General features: G+C 43.0%; 1 long non-coding RNA gene across 1 annotated transcript in view; it reads right to left on the bottom strand.

Annotated features, from left to right (window-relative positions):
* Window positions 1-274: 274 nt before the first annotated feature.
* Window positions 275-26,729, bottom strand: part of LOC113963369 — a 29,207-nt gene continuing 2,752 nt past the window's right edge. The window contains exon 2 of the long non-coding RNA XR_003532775.1: window positions 275-994. This is a non-coding gene — a long non-coding RNA (uncharacterized LOC113963369). The remainder of the gene's footprint in view (window positions 995-26,729) is intronic.

Consider the following 26,729-nt stretch of genomic DNA (forward strand, 5'->3'; position numbering starts at 1 on the left):
CAGTCATTTCCTTTAAAAGTCCATGTATGGTTTTACAGTCTCACTGCCTATCCAGACTTCAGCTAACGATTTTGGTTTTTTCTTTGTATTCTGACTTTCATCTTTCCTGGTTGCCGTGGTGATAGCAATACAAACATCTCCAAAGGATGAGCTGCTTCCCTTGGAAGAAGAATGGCTTACTGTACACATCAGGACTGCAGAAATGTTTAATGAAATTTTAACCACATGGTAAGCTAGTTTGGTGGATCATAAAGCAGAAATCACCATCTGGGTCTAAGGTCATGTCAGTTACACTGACATTTTATTTTATCCTCTTCCATTCTGAAGACTACATTTTGTTTCTTGTTCAGGCCAATAGGGTTATAAGTTACAAAGATTATTTGGCAATCTAAAGAGCTATTTATAGATTAAGTAGAATATTTACTACCAAAAGAATTTTCTCCTCAGATTCACATCTAGATCAGCTTGATTATATTCTTTAAGAAACATATTTCAGCCCTATATCCTCCTGTTCATGGTGTTTTTTACATAAGAGATTGAACAAAACATCTCATCCCCTCCACAGAGGATGAACAGTTGTCAGCACACACCACAAATGCAATTCTACATCTGATGAAACTGGGGGAAACTGCAAATAACTTGAACAAAGTGTATATAGGAGATGAGTGCCAGAACCCAAAATGGTCCCCTGCATGGACTGCATGGCATCTGGTCGCGTGCTCAGACTGCATGAACACAACTCTCTTTAGCAAATGTGTCATACAGAGTGTTGGTCTCCAAAGCAGCTTTAATATGATCAACAAAGAGCTTGCAATGTTCCTGACTGGGAATAGCATCCCAGTAGTGGATGTATGGTACAGGATGGTATCTAGCAATCTTCCCACCACTGAGTGTCCACAGGGTTAAAAAATCTCAAACTGTTCTTTGGGATGGGCTTCTTCTGAGCTTCTGCATTACACTCCTGTGGGAGGGAATTCTTGGACTATAGTTGAACCTGGAAAGAAAAAAAACAGTTTGTTGCAAAAAAATATTCAGTTTGGAGTCAGAAGAAAAATCCTTGCAACACAAAGACAGGCAGCCTCACCCACTGTAATCTAGAGATGAACCCAGGGTGGTATCCTTCCTCTTTTTCAACGTGGAAAGAGTTAAAGCAGTATGCTTTCAAATACCTCTAGCTTCAGTCTCACCTCCTCCCATTCCTGCCCTGTATTCTGGAACTGTAACTGGTGACAAAGACTCGAAAGGAAAATAGAAAGAACAATATCATGCGCATTTGGAAAACGTAGGAATAAATGTTTTTCCCTTAGGGAGTCAATTGAGTGACACAATGGAAAAAAGCCCCAGAGGCATGTGTTCCTGCACTATCTGCCTCCACCCCCAGTGCAAAGGCCCCTAGGCTTCCAATGGAATTAAGTCTACACTTCACATTGCACAAGTGGTACAGGTCTTGAAGAGGTCTTTCTTAACCATGAATATGTCCCAAATCAACTGTTGCTGTTTAGCAGTAGAGAATTTAGTTTGTCCTGTGCCAAATTTGGCAGCAAATATTCTTCATTTATCTTTACCGTTATGATTTATAATTTTATAATTTTATAGTAAATTTAATATTATTGAATATCATATCAAAGATAGAAAACATTCTTGGATGTATGTGCATGCAACCATAAACTGTATATCATTAATATATTAATGTATTACTTTGAGGCAGATATATAGGGTAAAAATGAACATACTATTCAAAGGTTTAAGATATTTTGAAAATAACTCAAAAAAGATTCAGTTTTGCATTGAAGTACTTTCAAATTTCCTTATGTATTTGTGAAAATGACAGTTAGAAGGTGGCTTTTTTTAATTTACTTGGCAAAAAATTTTAATAGCAGCAGCTGTCCAAACATGCTGCAAGACGCCCTTACACAAACATACAACACCTACTGAGGCAACTAAACTTTTGGATTGGTATTTTGTTTACAAGCGAATGCAGTTACTCTTGTGCTCCCATCACATACTGCCTTTTGCAGATGGTTGTGAGTTTTTCTATTTGAAAGAGTTTGGGCAGTTTCTAAGGGGGAAAATGTCAAGACTGAAGTAGAAAAGAGAAAAACTGATGTGCCAGTGCTCGACACAGCCATTTTGTATTACTGTGACTTCACTGCTTTTCAAAGATCCGCTAATACAGAGTGCACGGCAGTGCAGGGCGGAGAAGTTACTCTGATTTTGTATGCATGCGTGTATTTGAGAGCTGTATTACAGCGGTACAGCTGGTCACTGTCCCCAGTTTAACCACACCCAAGGCCACCTTCACCATCAATCTTTGTCCATTGCTCCTCATCAGTTCTTAAACCCAGAAAGCAGTACCCCATGTCCTTGGGCATCACAGTGGCCAAGTAGTGAGAGAGCCCTGCATGGGAGGTCCTGCTGCATGCTTATTCCTCATACAGACCACATTTTTTCTTTTTCTGGCCAGGTCTCCTTTGCCACACGTAACCACTAATTTCAGGGAGGTAAGCAGGTGCCAAGCCATTGTCACCCTGTCTTTGATGGGCTCCTCTTTGATGGACTCCTTACCCCTAGCTTTCCCAATGGGGAACACAAGGTACTGACAGGTTGAGGATAACTAACTCCAATGTTATCTAGATCTGTTTATGAGTTTTTGCATCTTTATGAGCCTTCCAGGATAAAAAGGATCTTTATTTAGTCAGTGCTTGAAAAAATCTTATGAGGTACTGGATGTAAATGAGTTATCAGGTATATTCTGCTCTTCACATTGCTGCTGGGACATATTGAAGGAAGTCAGACCGTCATCATCTCAGGACTACTGGAGTACCCAGGCGGTCTAGAAAGGGCTCCAGACTGTTCTGAGAAATTGGCTCTGAGAATAAGCTAGTTTTAACAGATAGAGCTGATTAAAATATTCACGTATTCACATTTCTGCCTCTTACACAAACACTGGATTCAGTAGAATCTCTTTCAGGTCTTAAACCTTCATCTCAGTAAGATGCACAAACCTTATGGGAAGACTTTGTAGCTGCTGGGGTAAGCAGGTACATGACTAACACCAGCCATTCTGCAAGTAAGCACCATGCAAAAGTCCCTGCTGCCACTTTGGTGCTGTTATTGGATCCTTTAATTCTTATGATGTCTTTACTATCCAGTCGTACCATGCATCTTCTTTACTTTTTATCTGTACCACGCAAACTCTTTGCTATCCAACCATATCATGCAATATCTCTGCTGATCTAGTCCAGGCTCTCAATAACTGCTGTACTCAGGAATCTTCCAAAGCTGAGAAGAGCTTCAGTCAAGTCTGAGAGCCAAGTGGCTCCCCTTAGAGTTTTATGGATGTACTGGATGGAAAGGGACAGAGTGATTCTCTGCTTTCACAGATAAAACCCCTAGGCTTCCATGGTGTGACGCTTTGGCAGCAGTGCTCCAGTGCTCCCCCTCTCATACAACAGCACTTGTGTCTCCCGGCTGGAAATGCTCTGTCTCTCACTGCCCCTTGTACAATGGCATGGGGAATCACCCGAAGTCTCTTTCTATGAGGACTAGCTGTTGGAGAGCCACTCCTGTGCAGGCAAAAGGAGGGCCCATGGTCAGGCATCCCCCAGGAAAACCATGGAGTGACATGAGGCTGTAAAGAGACTCTGGTTCTTGTAAAATTATAATAAGGAAATAATAATTTCTTGAAGTGCTCCACCAAGTCAGCAAAACCACATCCAACTATTCCAATAACCACTAAGAATATAACTCCTTTAGGAATGACGGGAAAAAAATAACTTAAACAGGGAAAGGGGGGAGCAGAAATGCTTCAAGAAAGAACAGGGAGAACAAAGCAGTAAACTCTGGAAAGAGAAGATGCAACAAGTAAGCCAGAGTCATACAAACATCAGTTTTAGTCCATTGCTGGGAAACTGAGAATGCATCTGGTCTAACTCCCAGTAGACATGAGTGGTGGGTTTCCCAGAAGGAATGAAAGTTCAGTATGAAGCAGCAATAGGTTTAAGAGTAAATTTTCAGATGGAATTAAAATTAAGGCACTGAATTGTCTCCCAAAAAGTCATTTTGCCCTCACCCCACTGTATTTCTCACACTGTCATCCTATGTTTTTCTTATGTGAAAGTAAGAGCTGTCTGAAGACCATCAAGTAGTCAAATTGGCAGCATCTGAGCATGGACTAAATGTAAGTATTCACCTACTTTTCTTATCCATGGAGCTGAAACTCAACACTTTCAAGGAAATAAAATATTTATAGATTAGACATCCATGTCTATTCCCACTCAGGTAGCCCAGTGTTCCCTCTCAGCCATGTATCAGCTCAGACACCTCAGAGAATGGCATAGAGGTAACCACAGAGATAAGTGCATTAAAATAACTATAGTCATGATAAACTTAACAACTTAAGCAGTTGTGTAAGTCTGACCTAATCCTAATAAAATTCTCCCAAGTCTGGTAACCTAAAATTAGAAAGATTTAAAAAAATAAAGAACAATGACAAAAAAAACCCAAAACCAAAACCAAAAACCAAACCAAACCAAACAAAACAAAACAAAAACAAAAAACCGCCTACTCAAAATTAGTTCTGCCTTAAAGACAGGAGAATTTGTGCTTTGCAGCTAGATCTAAATTCTGCCTCTCCAGGAGACAGAGCTTTTGTGTCACAAGTTCATTGTTATATTTTTAGACCCAGACACTGAAAGGTGGGGCCCGACTATAAACCTCATTGTACTTAGGCAGCAAACAGGAAACAAATGATACCTCATGGAGTTCAAGCTCAACTCAAGTTCCTGGGAAGGCTTGGGTCTGTTAGTTCATTTGTTTGTTTTGGTTTTCCCAGACACTACAGTTTTCTCATTACCTTCTTTCAGAGGAAGTTTTTAGTAGCTCTTTATGTGCCTATTGTGGTGGTCATAATGTGGAGGGTTTTAAAGGCTTCAAGTAACTTTCTGGAAGAGCATCAAGGGTGGGTTAAATAACCACTCTGCTAATTTAACTTGGGTCTTCTGCCACTGCAAGCCCCAAGTTGTCCTTTGTGGGTCAAGATGTCAGTATGCGTAGCTGCACTTTGCTTTTGAGAAAGGTATTTGCACACTTGTCCTCACTTGCTGTTATAATAAGGCAGAGTTGTATGATACAGAGACAAAAAAGAGATATTATGGAAGGTCTGGATCTGGAGCTTGTATGCTGGACCTGCTCCTCCCAATCGTATAATGGCAGTACATGCTTCTGGCTATCTAAGGAGCTCTGTTTATGAGGGAATAGTGTGTTTTCCTGTGCTCTTATGAACCCACCAGGATCTATCCTCTTTCCACCTCCCAGCTCCATTTATATACTTTTTATGTCTGGGCATCCAAGAGGACCATCAGCTTCCCATGTGTGAAAAACAGTGTTATAATGAGGTGTTGATATGTTTGGAGTGCTACCTGCTATGATAATAGAAATTATTAACAGTGATAGATCATTTTCCACACCCACGCAGATAATAGCCTCTCTCCTGGGACAGCTGACAATCTAATTGTGGCAGAAAGAAGGGAGGCCTGAAGCACATTTCATTAGTAGTTATTGACTGAGCTAGTCTGTCTTGTCCTTCAGGAAAAAAAATAAATTACAAGAAACACCTGACAGGAAAAAGGAAAAGCCTGTGCAGTACTTTTTAAAAATCAGCACAGACATAATTAAGGATAACAATGTAGCAGCGAGTCAGTGCAACCGATCAGCATTCTCTTGTTCCACTGTGCACGACAACATATTTTCCCCAAGAGACATTTTTTAAGGTGCAAAAGTTTACCTGCTGTCTGGTAATTCACTTTGAGCTGGGACTGTGATCACTTAATGGATTCTTCTGGTGCTGGCTGCTATGGTAACTGCTGCATCACACTCTCCATAGGCTTGTTTTTGGAGGAGAGTGTAAATTGTGAGAGCAAATCTCAGATGGGTTTATTACTGAAATCAAAATCCTAGGGCAGATTTGCAAGTCTACACCCAGTCTTGGCCCACTGTGCTCTCCTTTTATGGGCACGTTTGCTCATTTGGCTTAATTTTAAATCCAGTCCTTCAGCATTGTGTGCTCAAAAACACTTCTCAGAATTGAAGCCTTTTGGGTTTGGTCTGAGTTGGAAGCACCTGTGGGATGTGTTTAAAAAGATGAGATAAATAGAGCAGAGATTGGGTTAAAACATACAGTCCATGTGGCCTGGCCCTCTCCAAAAACAAGCAAAGACATATCCTTGGGAGCTGAGAAAGAGAGCTACCAAGTCGTAACCAAATGTAGTCAAAGCAGCGGTGAATAGGCAAACAGTCTGGAGCAATGATTCAGAGACCTGGGAGTAGAGATTTCTGATCCATCTCCTTCATACAAGCTATATCATGAAAGGTGGCATTTGCCAGACCCTGTGGGATCTGTTTGCAGAGAGGGGCAAGGCTGGGTGTCAGGCCTGGAATAGGATGGAGGTTTGCAGTGAGTGGGAAGAAGTAAAGTGCAGGGGGAAAGAAAGGGAAAAAGACAAGGAGAAAAGTGACAAGAGAAAGATGAGACAGAAAACTGAAGGTGGATTCCAGTGATCCGCTAGAAGCTGGCAAACATGTTCCTGCAAAAGGGTAAGCAAGTGTGGGCAGAGGTCAGATTGTGGGAGACATACAGGATAGAAGCAATAGCAGAAGATGCAGGTTCATGTCTGGGCAGGAAGCGGACCAAGACCAGGAGGGGGCCTCAAGAAATCCAGAGGGTTATTCATCTGCCCATAGCAGGACCCTCCCTTGTCAGGATCATTTCTCATAGATGCATGCCTGGCCCCTTCTTAAAGCTCTCCAGCAGCAGATATTCCATGATTTTCCCAGACCTTCCAGAGTTTTTCCCTCCTCTTCAATAACATGTTTATCTCAGTACAGTCATATGGTCCTCTCCAAAACTGATATCAGCTGATTTTATGCCACTGAATAATCATATAGTTGAATATTCTAGACAGACTACAGTACCTTTTGCACCTGCTGAATACCATAAGGATTTTTCTTTTCAGACCATTTCTTCAATTTGTTAAGGTAATTTTGAATGTTAACTCTTTCCTTCAAAGTATTTCCCATCTGTTTGATCTCCAAATTGAGTGTGTGGTTTTTATCATCTGATTTGCCAATGAAAGTACTGAATAGACATAATTAAAGACAGACTTTTCCAAAGTTCTATTGAATTCTATCACTTTAATGTGTATCTTCTTCCAGTAAAAATGCAGAAGAAAGATATGAGAATGAAAGAAAAGTGGGAGTAGGTCACTTAGGGTAAAAAATTTTTTTTGGTGGAATAAAGTTAAATACATAGGGAAGTGGTCTGTTGAGATATTACTCCTTAAAGCCATAAGGTAAGATACAGAAGTGAGTGAAAGGACTAAACCTAACAACCATAACTGAACTGGTGGGTTCCCAAAGCATTCAGTAAAATCTATGAATCAAAATAATGTTTTGAAAAATCAATATTACCATCAAAAAAATCCAGAAATTATACATAGTTGTTGTTCAATCAGTCAAAAGGAAAACAGTGTTTAAGAATAGGCGGACAGGTGATTGTGGGCTAGTCCTACAACCACTCTGGCAAGGGTAGTAGTGCTGGAGCAGCAGTTTGTGCAGGACCGGGTTGTGCTGTTCTCTGGTACCTGCACCTGCAAACCGCTCCAGTCACCTCCATGGTACAAGCCCAAGGAGAAAGGAATATGGTATGAGTAAATATCCAGCAAAACACAGAGTAGGAGAGTGAATGGCTGAAAGTCATTAGCCATCAGCAGAAAATGATAGAGAGCTGTTTTTCTCCTGGCTGCTGCAGTTCTGCAATCTGTCATGTGTAACAAAAAGGTTATCAAAACAGGATCAATCTGTTTAGCCCCTAGGAAGAGAGGCAATGGAGAGAGAAGGTGGCATAATTCACATGCTGCCCTCCCTTGCTGCCCCTTTCCAGCTGAGGCTGTCAGCCACTGGGTCTGCTCTAGGTTAGCCAAGCTGCAGTAGTTGGGATGCTCTGACTGTCCTTGTCACGTGGGAGGAGTATTAAGGCTGTGTCATGACTTCTGAGGTGGTAAGAGCAGCCCAGTGTGAGTGGCAGGGCTGGAGGGCTGGCAGCAGTGGACCACCATGATGAGGTCTTCCTGGGGTGTGTCACCACATCCGTCACTGTGAGAGTATAATGACAGGTCACCAGGCAGGCATTAAGGTCATGGGTGTGGAAATGACCATCCCAGTGTTCCCAGAAACATGCATCTGCTCCTGACCATCCCAAAATGTGTGATACCTCAGCAAGGACAGACTTCAGCCACCTGGAGCTGGCCCCAAGCCATGGTCACTGATGGTGATTCACATGCTGAGCTTCTCTTGCTCACCATGCATGTGGGTCTTGATCTGATGCATGCTACCCAAAATAGGAAGTTCTTTTTAGCAAGATGGTTTTCTCTGGAGTCATGTTTGGGCCTCACTCCTCAGCTCATGAGACAGTAGGCTCACATTCCTTGGAGACACAGAGCTCCTCTTCCTCAGCCTACAGACACTGCAAACATCCCAGGAAGCTTTCGGCCATACAGAGCATACAAGCTGTGATAACACTCCCTTCCCATCTATTTTGCCAATTGGCAACTCTTCTCAGGTATGCCACCAGCAATGGTTTTTCTGCCATGTTCTCTCTCTGTGGAAGTTCTCCTGGTGGGACACAGCATGAGATGTACTTGAGCCTGGTCTGCAGCTAAAGGAGAGTCTGTGGTTGCAAGAAGTGGTACACAGGGGTGAGGAAAATGAAAACAATGCTGAGAAGGCACCTTCTGTGGTATTGAAAGATATTGCCCTGGCATTACAGTCCTTCAGGTACTCTACTGCTTCACATCCTTCCAAATGAATATATGGAAAAGGACCCCTTTGCTCTGGATTACGCTGGCAGCTGCTCATCACCAAAAAGAAATCCCACACCTGTTCTTTCAGAAAACTTGAACTTTCTGTCATCCACTGTCCTCCAAAACAGGAACATATACAATTATGCAAACAAACAAGGCCTAGGCTTCTTCAGCCTCTCCTTTATGCTTTTATGCATGAACTATACCTCAATGTATCCAAAGGAAACACAAATTAGCCTGAAGCATCTATTTTTCAAGGTACCTGGGTACAGTCTTCTGCAAAAAAAAATGAGTCTGAAGCTGTCTGTTATTTCCTGTGAAATATCTCCCCTGTCTGACGGGGCTGACTGCTGCATTTCTTATTTCCTTTACACATGAAGATGAAGGAAAAAAAAAAAAGACAGATCATGGCCACCCGCACTTTCAGCTCTGTTTACTGATCTCCACAGTTTCCTCATGAGCCTCTGCCAGAAAGGCAGTTCAGCTGACTACAGGCAGTTCTCATTAATCCCCCTTATCTAAACAAGATGCAGAACGAAAAATCGCAAATCAGGAAAGCCAGCAATTGCATCAAATTAACATTTTAGGAAACCTAAGCAAGACACTTTTTGCAGCACATCCCCACTGATGAGCAGTTGTTTCTAAGGAGTTGCTTTTTACCAGTCCAAAGCACACAAATTTGTATGCCTGTAAGGACATTTGGAACATCTCTGGAAGGGCACTTCCTTCCTTCTGTGTACCCGTTGCTTTTTGCTAGAGTTTCCACTGCATTCAAGACATTAATTAGCTGACTGAGGGCACTGACCCTTCTTATTTCTGCCTTTTTTTAATTGTTTGCATTTCAGAGGAGCTGATAAGAGGCAACAGTGGCAATGCTGTAAGCAGGACAGAAGCTATGACATTGCTACTGCACTTAATGCCTTCTTCGGCTGCTCTTGTGTTCAAAACAGAGCAAAAGAGATGGGGGGGCCTGTTTTCCTTTCCATTCCCCTTAGCCAGCACTGCTATGGAGAAAACCTCCATCTCAGCCAGTTGGGTGGTTGGTTCATTTCCCTGTTTGCATAGCTTATGGGTGAGATGACATCGGAGGAAGCACTTAGTGGCTGCTACATTCCACGGGCAGCCTGGAGAGCAGGCTGGGCTTCTGACCTGTAGGAGGTGGAGTATGGTGGTCTTTCTCACGCTGGCATGCTACAGTGGAGGAGCAGGCAGACCCTTTGGCAGGTACCTCTGGCATGGCCATGCTCTGTTGGCTCCCACAGAAAGAGGAACTCTTTATGGAGAGCAAAGCCATTTCATGGGATCACAGAATAATAGCTCATGTGGACAGGACAGCAGGTTTCTCAGGGGTGTGTCAAGTCAGATTTTGAATGTCTCCAAAGCTAGAAAGCCCTCAGCCTCTCTGGGCAACCATCTTCATAGTAAGTAAGTTTATTATCCACAAGACTTTCCTGTATTTTGATCTGTCCCCATTGCCTCTTGTCCTGTCACCAGGCACCACTGAGAACAGCCTGGTCCTGTCTTTACTCAACTCTCAGGTGGAGTAAATTTATGCATATGAGTAAGACCCCCCCTTGGCCTTCTCTCCTTCAGGCTGAGCAGTCTGAGCTCTCTCAGCCTCTCCTATGAAAGATGCTCCAGTCCCTTCATCATCTTCATAGCCCTTCATGAGACACTGCTAATGAGGCTGCCAGTGACTGGGAGTTCAGAGCTGTGTATTTTGCCTTCTGATCAGCTCCTCTTATGCTGTAACCACTCTGTCAGGCTGGAGGAGCCCAGCTGAAAATCACTCATATGCTGATGTCTGTATGAAAGATCTCCCAGCACATGCACATGATGCTTCCCTGACAGCATGCCAGAGTCAGATCACTCGACTTGCTTTTTATTTTCCTTTCTCTACCAAACTTGCAGACTCAGCAGCCACAGAAATATAGCCTCCAAGGCATGAAGTCAGGTTTTTGGTAAAGACACAGAAATCAGTGTTCATTTATTTTTTCTTGTTTTGGCAAGTGACATTGCCCATTGCTCATATCCCCTACTACCCGTCTCCGCTGGCAGTATAATAAGCAAGGAGTTGACTCGCTGCGCGCTTAGAAACTCATTCCTTTTTTGAGCTTAAGCGTTGCAATTGCTGAGGCATCTAAGACAGACAGTTCTTCTAGATGTCTTGGAAACAAGTGGGCAACCTTTCTATGCTTTATTTTAATAGCGGTAACAATGATTCCTTCTCCTTTTTTTTTTTTTTTGCCTTTTTTAGGTTGCAATTTCTACAGAGCATTTGTTCTCTACTCAGTGTTAGCCTAATACAATTTAAAAAAAATCTGTGAGGATATGATATTGTGGGATACATAGAATATATTAGAATGTTAGATAGATAGTTACATACATACTTGCATACATACCTACATACACACTGTGAAGTCTAGCAACCAAAATACGTGTTCTTTTTCCTTTGAGATATTCCTATTAGAGGCACCAAGAGTGCACTTCTTCCTGCTTTTTCTTAAATGAAATTACCAAAACAGGCTTCTGAATTTCTTGCCTTTACAGAATAATGGTCATGCACTAGGGACAGCTTCAGGAACTTCCAGGCCTCCTGTAAGACATATCTGCGCTGATTGCAACAATATCCATAAATGTAGGTGTTCTGGGAAAGAGTTGGGATGAAATTGCACATTGCTGAACATCCAAACAAAGCCAAGTCAGACTGATCTTCTAAGAGGATGTAACTCCGTGGCATTCACATTTTGAAGTTTTCAGGTAAAAAAGTGTTGGTAATTTGGTAAATAGTGTTATAGCCCTGTAAAACTGGTCAATTTCCCCAAGTTTAAGAGAAAGAGGGAAACCAAAGCAGTTAGTTCAAACAAAAAGTAAATCCCCTACTAGTCAATCCTTCTGATGGGAAAGAAAGTTATGTAGACCTGGTCAGGGACAAACGTATTCCATCAGGATAATTTCTGTGGGCAGAGACCCACAAACCTACAGTATGGAGGGACAGATGAAGAGACCACCATGCCCGCTGGAAGGATTACAGCCCACTGCTTTATAGCTTTATGCTGCTTTGCCAACCTGACTGAAGTTACTGCATTTCCATAATCCATGTAATGCACTGAAGAGTTATTACGTTGGAGTAGACCAAACAGCAGTGGGTGTGACAGCAATGTGGTAAGTGCTTGACCCAGATGTCTACCACAGAACTTTAGTTTCTCATATATTTCTGTCTTCTGTGAAGACAACAAGCAAAGCTGGAACTTATTGGTCAAGGGCTCAGCATGAGGATGTGTCAGGATGACTAAACACTTGTCCTGGCTGTGGCACCAACCCCTGACTAATCTCTCCATGTCTGAGGTTTTAGTCTTTCCAATTGCTTTGTTCTCAGGAATCACTCACAGCAGGAGAAGAGTAATATTGTTTCTGGAATAATTCCCCTGGACTTCAACTGATCTAAGATTCAGTTAAATGTGTTTTAAGTGATATACAAAAACATGAAGTTGATCAAATCTTCTGCAAACAACTACTGTTTGCAGCCTGCGTGCACTGACAGGATACAGTAGTTTCTGGCAGGACAGTTTGGACGTGTCCTCTCATTCTGCAGATCCAGGTCAATGAGCCTTATAGCATAAAGTAGCACCCACACTTAGTTGTTTCCAGGAGCTAGATCTTAGCTGTGATACTGAAAATGCTCAGATGACTGTACTTTTATATGGAGCCATATAAACAATGAACGTCAAGAAGTAGTCCAAAGATCTTGAAGACAGTGTAAGCATAGCACAAAACCACTCTTGGATGCTGCTTATAGGCTGTGTCCATTCAAGCATGGCAAACCCTCTCTTTCTGGGGCAACTGTTATTCTTTAAGCTCTCTGGTGTTACTTGGCTTCAATAATTAACTCTTTATTGATACAGCTGTTTTGATTTGACTACGTTAAAATCTGGGGATTTTTCATTCTCTTTTTGGTAAAGCAGTTCTCTGCTCAGTCAAGTGTAGGGTAGTGGGAAACGTCCAGCTAAAAAGGCTCTGGGCTTTGACTGTCTTTTAAGGAACATTTTGCCATACAAGCAGCAGCAGAATTCAGTCTCCATTTTACAGTATGAAGATGTGTTGGCCATTACTTCCAAAGCTGTGGCAGTAGGAGAAAACGCATAAACACAACCCGTATTTTCTTGTGTGTAGAGGATGTGTTCAATAAAATATGACCCAAATTCAGCTGTTGCAATACAGAAGCTAAGTACCCTAAAAGTAGCTAAACCTTATTCTATACCAGGTCAAAAGAAAGGGTTTTGAGCCAAAAAAAAAGTCTTTCCCAATGGAAATGGTCTTGAGAAAAGGTGTGAACATTTTCTACAAATACTGTTTGCCTGTGGTTTTGGATCAACGTAGCTATAATATCTCTATTAAGAAACTTTATTTTGTGTTGTAAACTCTGGTGTCAATTTAAATCTTGAGCTGGGCTGCAGATCATGGAGGGGGTTGAATGTTTGCTCACACAGATAATGTCTCGTAATGAACTAGTGCCTATCGGTAACAGCAGTTACTGATTTAGCCATATGATTAGCTGCCATCTGTGAGAAACTACCTTTCGATAAGTAACTCAAAAGGGGATTAAAGTCTTTGTCTGTGGTTTGTTTTGCTGTTATGCTCTAAAGATTTTGATTCTCCTCCCCCCCTTACAAATACCAGCTAAAACAAGTCTTACTCTGATGCTTATTTCTTTGGAATTCCTTTCAGCACCTATCTGTGAGCAGTTGTATGGGGGGAGCGATTACGCTGACTTTGTTCTTAAGAATTCTTTTATATTCTTAATGAGATATGAAGAAGTGCTAAAATAAGAAGTAAAACTGTTCTGAATACATTGCCATCTGCAGGTCCCCCTAAAATCCTCCTACAATACACACATGCAAAGAAGACACTGTGTCTGGGACATCAGACACCATTATCCTTCTCTTATGCAAGAAAATGATTGCAAGTCATGTTTGTAAGGAGATCATCATTATACACTTAGAGAGAACCTAAGCTGGTGTTTGGGAAAATTTTAGCTGCCATTAGAAACTGAATCTCAAGCTAATATCATATTTCAGAAATGGTCTGACACAAGCCCCGAACTGCCTTAAGTGAGTTTTGTCTGGATCTATATGCTGTGATATACAATATAGCTGAGTCCTGACATTGCAAAGATGCAATGCCAATAACATATGCAGGAAAAGAGTATCCCTGTAACACAGATAGATACTTTGATTTGAGCCTGCAGGCTTGTTCTACCTACCTTCTCAGTAACTTCTAGCCTGAGCCGTATGTGGCATGAAAAGGAGAACTTCCCACATTCATTCTGTCCAAAAGCCAATCCAGTCTTGATTTGGAAATTGGCAGTGATGGAAGAATCAACCACAAGCCTGGATAAATGTTTCTAATGGTTAATTACCTCTGTGGTTAAAAAACATTCCTTACTTCTAGTCTGAACTTGCCCAGCTACCATTTTCATCCACTGGATTTCCTTATATCATCAGCTATGTTAAAAAATTCATTTTCTTTTTTTCTCTTGTCCATGTAGGGATTCACAGGTGGGATTTAACTTAGTCAGCTTTAGCTGTCAAGTCCTCACTCTATAATCTAAATTAATTTGGTAGGTCCCTTTGCACCCAATGCAGAGAGACAGCCAGCCCTCATCCATGCTCCTTGCTGCTAGCAGACATCTACTTTATGTGACACAGCTGAGCATTGATTCACCTTCTCTCTGTTTCTGTTTGACATTGTATGTGGCCCCAGTGCATGGATGACTCTTGGTGTGACTCTGCCATGTTTAGCCATACACAGAACAGAGCTTTTGTAGAGGTGATGTCCCTGATGGGGCATTTATACCTCCAGGTTCTTGAAATCCCAGATATATTTGCCAGTGACCTGATTCCTGTGGCCTGTCCACTCAACATTTCATAGAATCATATAGAATGGTTTGGGTTAGAAGGCACCTAAAAGATCATAAAATTCCAATCCCACTGTGATGAGCAGGGACACCTTCCACTAGACCAGGTTGCTGAAAACTCCATCCAACCTGGCCTCCAGGGATGAGACATCAACAACTTCCCTGGGAAACCTGTGCCAGTGCCTCACCACCTTCACAGTAAAGGATTTTTTCCTTATACTTAATCTAAACCTATTCTCTTTCAGTTTGAAAACGTTCCCCTTTATCCTGTCACTACATGCTCTTGCAAAAAGTCCCTCTCCAGCTCTTTTGTAGGCTCCCTTCAGGTACTGGAAGGCTGCAATTAGGTCACTCCTAAGCCTTCTCTTTCCCAAGCTGAACAAACCAAATTTTCTCTGTCTTTCCTCATAGGAGAGGTGCTCTATCCCTCTAATCATGTTGGTAGCCCTCCTTTGGACTTGCTCTTTCCTGTGTTGGGAGCCCCAGAGCTGAACGCAGTACTTGAGGTGGAGTCTCATCAGAGTGGAATGGAAGCACCTCCCTGGACCTCCTGGCCACACTGATAGTGATGCATCTCAGGACACAATTTGCTTTCTGGGCTACAAGTGCACATTGCCAGCCCATGTCCATCTTCTCATCCACCAGCACCTCAGGTCAGGGATGCTCTCGATCATTCCCCTGCCTGTATTGATATCATGAGTTACTCCGACCCAGGTGCAGCACCTTGTACTTGGCCTTGTTTAACCTCATGATGTTCCCATGGGCCACTTCTCGAGCTTGTCCAGGTCCCTCTGGATGGCATCCCATCCTTCAGGTGTGTCAACCACACCACTCAGCTTGGTGTCATCTGCAAATTTGCTGAGGCTACACTCAGTGCCTTCATCTGTGTCATTAATGAAGATACTAAATAACACTGGTCCCAATACAGACCCTTGAGGGACACCATTTGTCACTGATATCCATAGAGACTCGGAGACACTGAGCACTACCCTCTGGATGTGACCAACCAACCACTTTCTTACCCATTCTAACAGTCCATTCATCAAGTCTCTCTCCAATTTAGAGAGAAGAATGTTGTGGTGGACCACGTCAAAGGCTTTAAAGAGATCCAGACAAATGGCATCTATAACCCTTCCTTGTCCCTGATATAGTCACTGCATCACAGAAAACAATTAGGTTGGTCAAGCAGGACTTGCCTTTCGTGAAACCATGCTGGCTGTCCTGAATCACCTCCCTGTCCTCCATGTACCTTAGCACAGCTTCTAGGACGATCTGTTCCATGATCTTCCCAGGCACAGAGGTGAGGCTGACAGGTCAGTAGTCCCCAGCATCCTCCTCCTTTCTACCCTTTTTAAAGATGGGTATGTTTCCCCTTTACCAGTCATCTGGGACTTCACCTGATTGCCATGACTTTTCAAATATCATGGAAAGTGACTTGACAATTACATCAGCAAATTCCCTGAGGACTCTCAGATGCATTGCATCAGGTCCCACAGACTTATGTACCTTCAGGTTCTGCAGGTGGTCACGAACCTGATCTTTACTAACGGAGTGACTTTGCTCCCCCAGTCCCCATCCTTCTGTCCATCCACTTGAGGGGTGTAGGAAGAGAAGTTGCATTGAAGACTGAGGCAAAAGAGTTGCTGACTACCTCAGCCTTCTCCTCATCCATTGTTATCGGTTTTCCACCTTCTTCGACCTTCCTTTTCTGATTAACATACCTGTAGAAGCCCTTCCTGTTATTCTTTGCTGTGTTCAGTTCCAGCTTTGCCTTGGCCTTCCTCACCCCATCGCTACACAACCATACTTCATCTCTAAACTTTTCCCATCCCACTCTGGCCAGCTTAGCATCCAAACCATCTCCACAGCCTGCCTCTCTCCTTACAGAGAAAGTAGAATGTTTTCTACACTTGTCCATTTCCATCTTACAATTTCTTTCTGAGCTGAGGGGGAAAGAGAGGTGTCATTCCTTGATTCCATTAACAGGAATCAAACCAGTTTAATATCACCCTTTCAGATTCAGAGCAATTGCACTGAATCGGGTCACTAAGCCAGGGAATATCTACAATAAGGATCTGAATGATTCTGGAACGTATATGCGTGTCCAGCTCAGTGTAGCATATTTAAGAGCTGAAAACAATGAATGGAATAGTGGTACAACAGTGAGAAGAAATAACTCAGTAATGAAAACTTCAAAGTTTCTACCACCTTTATTCTTCGATCGATGTGAACCATTTGTACTTTTAGTGTCCGAGATACAGCAGACACTGCAGCAAAAAAATTCTTTATGTAGGGAAGAATCTCCAGCCAAGGAACACTGAAAAATGTTAGCTGAGGTTTGAGTCCCTGTGAGTAAACAGATTGGGATCTCAAAAACACTGGAGTGGTAACATCACGCTTCACCTAGTGGCTAATGGCGAGAAATTCCACCGTAGTGGCAATGTAGCCCTTGAGACCACATTGGAAACATGTTGTTGTTTACAGAGAAATTTGCCCTGAATCAGTGAGTGTGCCTGTGTTTACATGTGTGTGATCACAGGCATAACCCGTCATGGATATCACACTAGCAGAGTACTTTCACCACTGCTCATAGAAGCACAGATGTGCCAAAAGCTGTGATCCAGAGGGAACATGTCAAAGGCTGAGTGAGAACAGTTAATCCTTCATGTTTATCCCATCTTTTCCACTGTAATTGCCTGCAATAATGCTGTCTGTCACCAGCTGTGGTAGGGTATGTAGGCGAAAACAGAGTCAGGGGATCTTAGATCACTGCAACTCCCTCCATGAAAGCTATTGCACTGTGATGGTAACATGCTGCAGTGGACACCAGCACAGCCTGGATTTGGATTGCAGTCAGATGCCATGTTCAGATGGCATAATTTCTAGCAAATCTCCATTCCTGTCCCTCAAAGAAGTGTCTTAGTCTCTGCTCCAATGCCCACAGTGCAGCTTCTTTCTGGGTGTCATCATAGTTTGGTGGCAGTTCCCTGATGGGGTTAAAACAGATCACCCAAACTACTCTGACATATAAGACCACAAAGTCTAACAAAACTGGAATTTAGAAAGATTTTTGAGGAAAAGCTGAATATGACCTAAACTTGTACTAGGTCTTCACAATTTGATACTGAAAGGTAATAGAGAGGATTTCCTTCTTTACCACAGATTCTTTACCAGATCTGAATTATGGACCTGTGCCCACCTCACAAGAGTATTTATGCTTCATATTTATCCGTAACAGCTTCATAGCTTACAAATATTTGCATATGATGGAGCTAGAATAAGACTTTTAAAGATTTGTAAATAATTTAGGAAGATAGCTCCCATTCATTTAATGTAATTCTCTAGGAAGCATTAAAAAAATCCCAGTCACAGTTCTAAGGAGAAATTTCTTTCTGTGCCAAAAAACCTTTACATAGCTACTGCCAATACTACTGTGTAAATAACAACACTGTAAGATTTCAAAATCACGTTTATAAGCAGGAGCCACTATCCAGTTATTTACCAGCACTGTTGTAATGTTTAATTTTCCTGGAAAAGTACATTATTGCAACAATTTCTCTCCCTTTTTCTTTTTTTGGCACCACAGTGTTTGTTTCATTATCTGTTTGTTTTTACTCCTGGATCTTAGTTTGGCACAGAGATCTTGGTATCTAAAAAGGGCTTTGAAAACCATCGGCATTTTGAAATATACACAAATTGCCAAGTACAATTGTACTTTTTAGCATCAAGGAGCAATCCTCCCTCTCAAATAGCAGTGTTTTTAAGTGATGTTTCAATTTTGTGGCTGCAGTCCACTCTTTTATAATGTGGGAAATGCCCTGCCTGTGAACTGTGTAAGTGATACGTCACATTGTCCACAAGTCTGTTTTTTAACAGAAAGGAGTAAAAACTTCCAGGGTCCTGAGGATGTGTTTTTAAACTGTGTCTGGTACTTGCAAAGATTGAGATAATGATAGCTGATAAGTCAGGAGAGAGAAAACACCAGGTCAGGAAAGAGTTGCTGAGGACAGGGCAAGAGGAGCAACTTGAAGCAATAGCATAAAATGAAGCAAAGGAAAATTACAGCTTAATTGCCCAGAAGCTCCTAGACTGCCAGCTAAGCCTTCTGGGGGAGACAGTGTGAGTCCCAGAGGATAAGCAGTAAACACGGGCCTGGACAAAGCACTGAAAAATGTGCTGCCTGCCAGCCACCCTCCTGGTAGATGATGGAAATAGGAAGGGTGGCCTAAAATGTCTCAAAAGTCATCTGTGAAACATCTCTTGAGGTGGATAGGGAGCTGGAGGTGGTGGCGAGTCCCTTCACCTCTTTTTTCTATAGCCTTCTCACAATTTCCTGTCCCTCCTCCTGCTCACTTCCCTGCTTCCTTCCTACCCTCCCCTCTAAGGGCCCTCTTAAGCAGCTCTCTAATTTGTTGTAACTCTCTCCAAGAAGTTTTATAGCATGGTGACAGTCTGGGTTATCACAGTACACAGGAGGTATCAAAGTCACTCATATCATCATCACTGAATGATACTTGCTGTCACAGCCCTTCATCACCTGCAGCTTGTAAGATGGCCACAGCTCAGCTTAAGGTTTTCCTGATAGAAAATGGGTATGGGTGTTTGAAACAGGGCCTTGTCATCATGGGATGGATGAGACATATGGGTGCAGCAGGCTCATATCCTGCTAACTGCATGCCTGTGGATCTATGCTCATGGACAAGCGGGCTGAAGTTTTCAGTGTTGTGATGCATGATTTCAGACATCCATCAGAAGGTTGGTCCCACATGACGTGGACGCCTGGGGAGCTTGGAATGAGGAAAGGTGCAGGACAAACATCCTCCTTTTCCACAAAGAACAAGGAAGGCACAGAGAGAAGCATTTTGAGTAATGTCAAAATTTTCTCACCCAAAAGCGATCTCTTTGGGTCAAATTCCTCTGAACCAATTAAGACATCTACATCTAGGCATCCTGAGTGCCTCTACATCATCAGGAATAACAAGCACACCTGAAGGTGGACTTCTCATCTGTAGGTAGACATTTCAAATGCGCCGTATATTCCTTTGCATTGACTCAACGGGGATCCAAGAGTGGATTAGCTCAGATGTAAATAGTTGTGTTGTAGACATACAATGGCAGGTGACATGGATTCTGTCTCCATGCCTTGACATGCCCTGCTTTTCCCCTTCAGTAGGACTGTAGGCAGCAAAGCTTCACATTGCTCCTGCTGATGAAGTTTAAATTCCCTTTGTCTTTCAATCCATTTTTTATTTATGCCACACTTTTTGTCTTCTTCCTTGCCACTCCCTATAGGTAGAGCGTTCCTTCAGCTGAGGTTTGACAAATATCCTTATTCTTAAAACAGTGCAGAGCACACCTGCTCTGTGGAATACTGCAGCTGCAGCAGACCCATCCTGAACATGGTTTGCTCAGCCCTGCGGTGCACCGCTGGCACTGCCAAGGGAGGATCTCCTCTCACTCCTACTTCACCAGTTTCTGATTTCAAGGAGGTGCTGGATTCCACAGACAATATAATGAGTTTGCCTCTCTAAAATTTGGAAGGTCAAGTCATTCCCCTGTACAGACTGTAAGATAGGGGAAAAGCGAAAGGAAACATGAGAACTGTCTTGTGACTGTCACTGGCTGAATGACTTTGCGAGAATGGGGAAATGAACTGCTCTCTGTGGACACTGAGGACTGGATGAGAAGCAATGTACTAAAATTACAGCAAAGGTTAGTTGTTAGGAAAAGAAGGATTCCCTGGGGACACAGTTGGAAGATAAGGTCTCACAATCTGTTTCCAACTCCCAGTCCAGGAACCACTCCAAGCTGCAGCTCTTCTCATCTTTTTCCTGTTTCCTCAGCCTCATGCAAATTCATAGGTAGGTTCAAATGCTCTGCCAGGCCCTGATATGCCTCCTGACCAAAGCTGAGCCTCCAAAGCAAATGATATTTTCATTGTCTCTAATGTCTTCTGCACTCTACCTCAAACTCCACATGGCAGTAACTAAGTGGTAGCAGTACCAAAGCCAGGTGGACTATGTCATATTTATCAGCATGGACTTCCGATAGAGCCATATGGGTATATATAGTCTAACCCTGGAACCACACAACACTGTCATCAGGTCTCAGATATCCTCTGTGTCCCTGTCCTTTCCCAATGAAGATTTAATGAGTATTTTTTCTGTGACAATAAGAATTTGATAACAAGAAGAAAAGAAATCTTTTCCATTCCCATTTTCCTCAGAGACCTCCAAGACTTGTTGCATGTTACTATCCTATCTGAGAGGCAGATACATGAGAGACATCTCACACTTCTGGTTTCTCCCAGTCATCAAGACCAGGAGAATACTTTGAACATGTTCTACCTCATGGAAACAGCTTTGCTGAGTCACATCCTTGTGATGAGCAAGGATTTGGCTAGGGGACACACCTGGAAATATGGACTCAGAAATATGCAAAGACACTGACCCAGCAAGCATGCTTTAGCAGAGTCTACCCTTGCTCTGACACCCTGTTACTCTGTCAGATGGTCATTATAAAGCATTTTACTCTTTAGGTAGGTACCCAGCTGCTCACCTTCATCCTGCTGTAAGGTCCAGTCTGGCCTGTCCATTTCTACAACCTAAGGGGTAAGATCCTGGCACTCTTCCCGAGGGCTATCCCTTTTGGAGGCAAACTGTGCTGCTCATGTGTGTGTAATGATGTGTGTTGTCCCTCACATGATGTCAGTGAGTGGCTGGACAGGGAGTCAGATTGCCATATGCCATATCTGTCTCTGTGGTGCTGTGATGGTTTGTGTGGCCCAACCTGCACAGACTGCACCAAGCCATGCCACTGCTTCCTGAGGCTCACAAAGTGACATGGAAGTACAACTGTATGTGTTGTCCTGCTGCAGTAGCCACACTACAAAGAGGAAACCATTGTCCTGGGGGGAAAAAAAAAGTCTCAGGATTGACTGGAACAAAGGGGAGGGAGGCATTCCCTAGGCTGGACCGATAACTTGTCCTTATGCATTTGGGCATAGACATCATGAGCCAAGCTCATCCACATAAAACAATTCACACAACCTGTTTAGTGACTGTAAAGATCCCAGGAACTCACTCCTTCACATCACATCTTCTTAGGTATCATGTCCTGCACAGAGGTCTCAAGCTAGGCAAGTAGAAATGGGATTTGTTTCTATCATGCGCAGAGTCAAGGCCAGCTTAGCCCAAACTCATGGACCTGGGCAGGTTCAAGAACTGCTGCAACCCTCCCATCAGTCCTGCCAGGACTGACAGCAGAAAGCCCTCTGAGAAGGGGGTGTGAAGCAGCCTCAGAAGAGACAGAATGAGGGGAGGACTAGCAAGGAGGTTGGGCAAGCCAGGCAAGTCGGGTGAGGTGGTGAATGAATGCATGCGTCATACCCTGAGCAACTACAAGACAATTCCCCATGTGGCTGCCTTTTCTAGGCAGCAGCGTGTGCCTGCACAATGTATGTGGGTTGCTGCTGGGAATGAATCCCCTCTCAGGAACCAGCAGATGAGTCAGGGTTGACTCAGGTCTTCACAGTCTTCCTTGCTTAAGTGGTACTGGGTAGAGGAGGCAAAATATGAAGCCTGTTTGTATTTTTTTCTTTGTGATTGCTAATTTTGCTATACACTGTAAAATATGCACAAGGGCATTTTTTCTGGACAGACTTGCCTGCTGCGTGCACACATTGAGCTGTAAATCCCATCTTTCATACAAAAAACCAACTTTGTTTATAAGTGTCCCATTAGGCCAGAGCATGCTTCATTATTTGTGGGGAGAACATTCTGCCCACATGTTGAGGTATCTTGGAAGCAGGATGTAGTTCTTTGAGGACCTATTATTAATTTGAATTTATTGAGTGCTGGCAGACAAGCATGGTGCTTTATGGTCACATAAGGGAACCCTTGTGGCTGCAACTTTTCAAGAGAAAACTCCCATGAAAAGGTGAAAGCCCTCTTGGCTAAAGGAGGCTGAAAGTCACAGTTTTGGTGTCTGAAACGCTGGCCTTGGGGGCACTCTGCAACAAAGTGTGACAAACAACAACGGGAGTAAGCAGGGACTTTATCCTCTGCAATCAGCTACATAACATTTGCTACACTGATTCTGGTCTGCCTGAGCTATAGCCGAGGAATGCAAAGATGCTGGGTACATAGAAGTAAAATTTGGTCTGTTTTCATCTATATAATCATGTGAAGACTTTACCTTCTCATTCTGAAGCCAGTCTGCGGATTTCAGGTTTTCGTTGGTCTTCTGCATTGTGCTCTCCCATCACCCTGTCCTGCAAAAGGGAATGACATCTCTTGTGAGTCTGTGGTTGCTAAAGAAGGTATAGTAATAGAGGAAAAACATATTCCCAAACTATTTTATTTTAAATTATATTTCTGTCACTGTGTTTCAGCAATGATGAGTCACAATTCAGTTGATACTGATAATTGATCATAAAATTCTGGGTCTGGGCTTGACACTACAGAGTAGAAAACCATGCAGACTCACACGTAGAGAGTTTTTCCTCTGTAAAAGAAAACTGACTGCTCTACATGAGTTGATATATTTGGGTTTCCTGGCTGTGTGTTTGTGAGACATTTTTTGTGGCTTCACAAAGTAAAATATCACCAAACTCTTTACCTCATGAAAACAGCCTCAAGATACTTGCAATACTTAAACTGTCATAAAGGCAAAGAGCAAACAGTCTCCCTTCTTGCTGGAAGGAGAGGTGAGTCCCAAAAAGGCCCCCACACATATTCTCTTTAAAACTAGTGACGCAGTGATACATGCAGTGGAATCCGGGAAACCATCCTGCTAACCTTTTCCAACTCCCGAAACCTGGTGTGTGATGGTGATACTGATTAAAAGAAGAATCGGTTATGTTTGGGGAGGTGATATGGAAAACTATTGCTTTTTAATTTCCCCTCCCACAGGTTAGATTACACTATAAAGAAAGAATTTACCCAAAGGCAGATAATGCTTAAACCATTTAGAAATAATTAATAGACATTAGAGTCATTGCATACTACAGAAAACTGTGTCCTGAAAGGCTACACAATAACTTTCCTTGTTAGAGTAAAGGATGTTTGTCTAGGCTTAGTTGATGCTTCCGACTATTTAATTACCCAGAAATGAGGTAGCTGTGCTCTTAAGCAAGTCAGAAATGCACACTGATGAATGCTGGGCAACACAGGCCACATAGTTTTCAGAAAAACATTCAGATATGTTGGCAGATTAGTTTTGCAGGTGGGAGCAGTGAGTCTGTCTGCTTCTTTAAATGTCTTTCTTCTGTATTTTCTAAAAGATCAATATTGCATTGTATTTCATCTGCAGAATCCATTCCTTCCTTTTGTAACATCATGTGCTAAAGTAGCACCTTAGAGACAGCTGTTGCCTCTGCTTGGAATCCACCAGGAGCATCCTTCTGGCCATGGCCAGCCACAAGACCTCCCTTATTACTCATGGGTAAGCACCATTCCTCTTTGGGACAGTGGTAGGAGGAGGGAGTGGATTCTCTCCAAACATCAAGTGCCCAAGGCAGTCCCATAAAACACAAAAAGCCATAGAATCATAAAATCATTAAGGTTGAAAAATACCTCCAGTATCATTGAGTTCAAGCGTTAACTCAGCACCATCATGTTCACCACTAAACCTTACCCTCAAGTTCCACATCCATGCACTTTCTGAACACTTGCAGGGAAGGTGATTCCACCACTTCCCTGCATAGCTTGTTCCAATGCCTGACCACCTTTTCAATGAAGAATTTTTTTCTACTATCCAATCTAAACCTCCCCTGATGCAACTTGAGGTCATTTCCTCTCCTCCTGTCACTTGTTACTTGGGAGAAGAGACCAACTCCCACCTCACTGCAACCTCCTTTCTGGTACTTGTAGAGAGTGACACCATCCCCTCTCAACTTCCTTTTCTTCAAGCTAAACACCCTCAGCTCCCTCAGCTGCTCCTCATAAGACTTGTACTGTAGAACCTCCATCAGCTGTGCTACCCTCCTCTGGACTCACTCCAGCACCTCAATGTCTTCCTTTTAGTGAGGGGCCCAAAAACTGAACACAGGATTTGAGGTGCAGCCTCACCAATGCCAAGTACAGGGGGACAGTCCCATCTCCTCAAGCTCATTTTGGCTGTCCATTCTCCCAGGGCATGGGAAGTTCCGCTGCCTGGCTGCTGGAAACCCTTGCACCCCAGGGACAGTGCAGCTGGCAGAAAGAGAAGCTAAACAAGTCCCAGCTCCATTGCTTGTTAAACAGTACCATGGGGGAGGAAGGGGATACATCCACTCCTGAGGTTTTGCAGGGGAGGTTGGGAAACATCCTTTTTTCCCCTTAGATTCCCTTGCAGCTGCAATCATAAAGCCCAACTATGTCCCGCACTGGCAGCACAGCACAGCACAACTCTTTCTGTCAGTGCTGCTTCCTACCTCATGCTGCTTACAGCTGTGGCACACAAGTCTTGGTTTGGCTTGAAATGGGAAAGGTCTGTCCCACTGAGCTGGGATGTAAACAGGAGCTTAGCTTTACAGCAGCTGGAAACCAATTTTCTGGATTTGCTGCTGTTGTTTGCCAAATACTTTCTATTCACGGGAAGATGATGAAAAACATTTAGACGAGATTGTGGCTGTCTAGTTCCTAGCAAGCTGTTATTATTAGGGAGGGGAGGAAAACGCAAACCCAAACCCAAACCCGAAAAACCTGGACGAGTTACAAACCTTCTCTATAGCTTAAATAGAGGCTTGGTCTAATTCCTCCAATTGACTGGAGCTGCTCTTGCCATTTCCCAGACAGTGACTTAAATGCATGTAACCTCTTTAACTGCTATGCCTGTTATTGTGCTGCGTTCCTTTGGCCAAACTACCCAGGTTTGACATTACAAACCAGGACATTGAAGCCAGAGAATGAAAAAGGCAATAAATACCCTGCTAATCTCTCCAGCAACACAGAAGCAATAGCAGCAACATTTTGCTTCAGGAACCTGTCCCCAGCCTCTTTCTCCAACACAAAGGTACTGAATGTATGGCAGCAACTGCTGGGTTTCTCAGAGAGAGAGGGAGGCCCTTGTCAGCAAAATGTAAGAGGAATGCCAGGCCAAATGTCCTATTAAAAAATAAGCAGACAACAGATTGACTAGGGGATACTGTAAATGCAGAGAAATGGACCAGGAGAAGTTCATTCAAAGCATCTCCTGCTCCCTTCTCTAAGACTTCCATTTGCATGAAGTAGCATCTTGTGCCATTGGGGTCAACATATATTTGTAGGAGATTCTTGAGCCCAAATGACCTAATCCCCGTGTTTGGGATGGAAAAAAACTCAACACCTCCCCACCACCTCAAAAAAACCCCAAACCAAACCAAATGAAAGAAAAACAAACAAACAAACAAATAAACAAAAACCCAAACCCCAAAATAAAACAAAACCAAAACAAACAAACAAACAACAACAACAACAACAAAACACCCAGAAAAAAATAGTGATGTCCCCTGTGGCAGCAAAAGGGATGTGAGAAACACCATTACAGTTTTTGGATGCAGGTTGAGTGGATAAAGCTTTAGCTGTTTCTACTGAGCCATCCTGGCACTGAGGGCTCTGTGGCAGGAGAGCAGATGTGCTTCAGCTGGAATGCTCCAGAGTCAGGGCAGGTGGATGTCCCATGATTCACTCATTGGGTGGGTAGACAGCAAGACAAAGGCAGAGACAACAAGGGATCCTGCAGGGATTAGTTGATCATATAAAGAAATCACATGCTTTGATCTCCTTTCCAGGATATGTTCAGTGCTGTTATTGAAGAAGAACATGGAAGCCAAGGATAGTGGAAATTTACAGTTATTGCAGTGACACTCATAGGTCTACTTTGACTCAAAGCTGAACATAAACACAAGCAGTTAATCAGACATATTTCCTGTCCTGAAGAAGTTTTGGCTCAAATGCACATATCAAGACAAGGATGGGAAGAAAATTGAAGAC

The sequence above is a fragment of the Neopelma chrysocephalum genome, unplaced genomic scaffold (assembly GCF_003984885.1).
Source record: "Neopelma chrysocephalum unplaced genomic scaffold, ASM398488v2 Primary Assembly neopelma1_25, whole genome shotgun sequence".
NCBI classification, from domain to species: domain Eukaryota; kingdom Metazoa; phylum Chordata; class Aves; order Passeriformes; family Pipridae; genus Neopelma; species Neopelma chrysocephalum.